This window comes from Mustela lutreola, chromosome 6, assembly GCF_030435805.1.
Source record: "Mustela lutreola isolate mMusLut2 chromosome 6, mMusLut2.pri, whole genome shotgun sequence".
NCBI lineage: Eukaryota > Metazoa > Chordata > Mammalia > Carnivora > Mustelidae > Mustela > Mustela lutreola.
Genome location: NC_081295.1, coordinates 61,103,457 through 61,107,959, shown reverse-complemented (window position 1 = coordinate 61,107,959; position 4,503 = coordinate 61,103,457).

The window sequence follows — 4,503 nt, the reverse complement described above, 5'->3', positions numbered from 1 at the left end:
TTTTTTTTTTTTTTTTTTTTTTTTTTTTTTTTTTTTTTTTTTTTAGCTTGCAGATCCTGCTATTTTCTCCAAAGGGAACCTTTTATGGGGTCATGTATGTGAGAGAAGAATTTAAACATTCTCTTGTTTTTCAGTCTAAAACTTTTGTTTCTTTATTTAGAAGATTTCAAAGGTTTGCACTACCCCAGGCATATTCAATTTCAACTTTCTAAATGAGATCTTTAGAATTTGGGGGAATGGGTTTGGAGCGGGGGGATGGGGAGTAGAAAAAGGAAAATGCCTTCAGTTTAAATAAAATCTTTTAAAGATTTATTTCTAAAAATTCAGTCCCAGTATAATCCACAAAGTCACTTCTTTCCCCTTTGTTTTCAGTAAAAGAATAAATAGGGAAAAGCCCGACTTCTCAAATGTTTAGTGGTCTACTGAGATCTGGATAACACAGAGAGGATAATACCAAGAAATAACAACTAACTTCAGATATGTTTGTCTCAGGGTAGTGGCAGAGTTTATTTTCATGGAGCTTCTGAATTATATCCCTAGGGTAGCAGGATACCAAATTCAAAATGACAATTGCACATAATAAATGAAAAGAAGTATGGGGTGTGTGTGTGTGTGTGTGTGTGTGTGTGTGTGTGTGTGTCTATTTTGTATGTGTTTATTCAACTTTAAATAACTGGAGTCAGAAATAACCAACAATATTGAACAGTTTAAAGCTCTTCATACTGGATAAACATACTAACATGAACTTCCTTTTACCTTTCCCCTAAAAGGAGAGAAAATTTCCAAATTTTACACCATTACATAGCATAGTACCTTCTGGGAAAATAATATAAATAATTTTATATTTTTCCAAAACTCTGATACTAAACCAAATAAGAACAGAATAGGAAAAGGAAACTCTAAATTAATCTCATTTATGAGGCTCCATGCAAATAAAATTCTAAATAAAGTAAATTTAAGCCAGATGTCTATTACAAGAATAATGCATTATAAACAAATGTAGCACATTCCTACCCATGGCCAGGACTGTTGCACATTACCCCATAGTGGCCAAACATAACAGGCAGGGCAGTTCAGTGGTAGGTTCACTTCTCAAAACTGCTGGCTGTTGGAACCACAACCATCTCAAGTCAAGAAACAAGGCCTGAGAGAATAGATTGCCTTCATCTTTCTAAGTATGTACCAGTCTTTTGGCACAATATATATGATAGAGAACAAAACAAATGGGGATCTAGAACAGAACAGTCATGATATAAATCTGCAGAGACTACAAAAGTGAATGAAATGACATAAAGAACTAATGGAAATAATACAAGAGTTATCAGGTTTCCAGATACAAGATCAATATACTACAATTAGTTAATTTTTTTACATAATAGTTATTGGAATAGGGTTACCATATAAAATACAAAATGCTCAGTTAAATTGTGATAAGGAAGAAAACATATTTAATAAAGTGTATCCCAAATATTGCATGAAGCATATTTACACTAAAAAAATCACTCATTGATAAATTCTACAACCTTAATTGTGAAAACTATCATACATAATTATGAGTATATACAAATACACACATATAATATAAGAATATAAGAATAAATACTCCTGCTCTGTGCCTACTACACAGCTTAAGAAAGTTTAAATCTCATTTTGTGCCTCTCTAAATAGTAGAACCCCAGCTCTCTACCTGTAGATGACCAATATCCTGAAATAATTACTCCTATGTTTTTAAATATAAGTTTACCAACTTCAAATGCATCATTATATAATTATATATTATATAATCTATCATTAAAAATTTTCATTTTTTCTGTTCTTAAAATACTATAATAATAATGTAATAATGTTTTAATACTGGACATATCCTTGATTTGTTTTTCACAAAAGCAATGTTGGAGTATTTATGCATAGAGAAATATATTTATGCATTCACCTGGAGTTCATTATCCAATGCAATATAATATGTAATTTGAATGTACCAAAAATTATTAGTAGATTCTGCTGCTTATAAAAACAATATGATTGGGGCGCCTGGGTGGCTCAGTGGGTTAAAGCCTCTGCCTTCGGCTCAGGTCATGATCCCAGGGTCCTGGGATTGAGCCCTGCATTGGGGTCTCTGCTCGGTGGGGAGCCTGTTTGCCCCTCTCTCTCTGCCTGCCTCTCTGCCTACTGTGATCTCTGTCTGTCAAATAAATAAATAAAATCTTTAAAAAATGATTGATAATACAATATATTCTTAATAAATTTCATATATTTAAGACATCACTGTATATCATGCATATTATATTTTCAAAGCATATACATAAATATAAAATTCAAGGCATATGTGTATGCACATGAAAATGTATGTATACAATTTCAAGATACATACACATTGAAATCTCATTAAAGTGTATACATGTTTAACTTTGTTAGGTGACTTTTCTTAAAGAATGATTGCATCAAATTATACTGCAAGTAGACTTGTATTAGTTCATGGTGTGTCACCTCCTCACTCTGGCATTTCTTCATGCAACAATATTTACTGAATGTGTTAAAGTAATTAAACAAGGAGGCTATTAGACTAAGGTGATTCTAATGCCTCAGTAGCCTACCTAAACAAATCAAAACCCAACCTAATCCAGAGTCAATGCACTTGAATCCAAGAAAATAAAACTAAGAGCTACCAGTCACAAACAGCCAATCAGGCTTTCCCAAATAAAGCAAGTTCCTCATATAGAGCCAATCAAATAATTTCCTTTCTTTGATAATTTTCTTCTCTACAAAGGTCTCTCCCCTAGGTTCAGTGGATAAAGAGCTCTTAACCACCTTTGGTTTGAGGCTGTCTGATTCCAACCAATGTACACTCAAATAAACTTTTAAAAATTTTAACATGCCTGAAGTTATCTTTTACCAAATGCTTCTGCATACAGGCATTGCTTTAAATACTATTCTTTCAATGTATTTTTTAAAATTTTGGAATAATTTTAGATTTATAGAAAACTTTAAAGGTAACACAAAGAGTTCTGTTTTGTTTTGTTTTTCTCTTCACCCGTGTTCTCTTAAAAGACATGTGTATTTTAATATTGCCAATGTGGTGGATGTGGAACGGTATTTTACTTTATTTTGAATTTCCCTAAATAATACTAAATTTATACATCTTTATATGTATTTATGAGACATTTGTGTTTCTTTTTTTGTGAAAGTTCTTTCTATGCCTTTTGAGGTATCTTCCACTGGTTTGTCTTTTATTTTTTGTTTATGAAATTATATAAGGAATATACATTCTTTTTAGTTAGTTCTTGCCATACCTTCTCTTAGTTTAGTATTTGTCTTTTAACACTATTTTTAATACTTTTATATTTGTCATTTAATATCATTGCCATGAGCAAATTTTATAGTGTTAAATAAACCTTGCTTATCTGAAATAAACCAATGCACTATGTCATATACATATGTTGCATTATTCAGTTTGTTAATATTTGGTGAAGTATTTTCATCTATATTTATGAGTGTCCTTGTCTGATTTAGGTGCCAAGGTTATGTTAGTAACAGAATATAAGTTGGAGAGTATTTACTTTGTTTTATATAAGACTAAAAATACCTGTTTCTTGAAAATTTTATATAACTTCCATTTTGCAAATTAAGATGTCCTAGGGCTTGGTTTTTCTTTATAGGGAGTTTTTATAAAAGATTTATTTATTTCAGAGAGAGAGCATGGGTGAGATAGGGGAGGGGGCAAAGGGAGACGGAGAGAGAGGGAATCTGGAGCAGACTCCCTGCCGAGTATGGTAATAAGTTAATTCAGGAATTCTACTCTTATTAAGTATATTTTGGTAATCTATATATTCTCAAAGCTGTATAAGTTCACCTAATTTTATAATATGTTGACACACAATAATCACTTTGTATTTCCATTATTTTTCTTTGATAAAGATATGCTTTAAACTTTTAAAAATTCTCCAGTACTTATCTTCTGTCTTGCATCTTTTCAATTGATTATTTATATGAGAAATTTTTCACTGGTATTTTTCTTTCTAGAGAACCAAATTTTGATGCTTTGATTTTTCTTTAATATACCTTTTGTTTCACTAATTTCTGTTCTTATTTCCTTCCTTTTGTATTATTTCTGAATAACCTCTTATTTCCTTATTTTGGTATTTATTTATGTTGGATATTAGCTCATTTATTTTTAACCATTCTTCCTTTCTAATGAAGGATATATATCTATTTGTATCTCTATAGCTGATAACATACAGTTGGGCTTATATATATATATTTTAAATATTTTATTTATTTATTTGACAGAGAGAGATCACAAGTAGGCAGAGAGGCAGGCAGAGAGAGAGGAAGAGAAGCAGGCTCCCTGCTGAGCAGAGAGCCTGATGCGGGGCTTGATCCTACGACCCTGGGATCATGACCTGAGCCTAAGCAGAGGCTTTAACCCACTGGGCCACCCAGGTGCCCCAGCTTATATTATTTCTTATAAGATTTTATTTATTATTTCAGAAAGAGAGAGAAAGA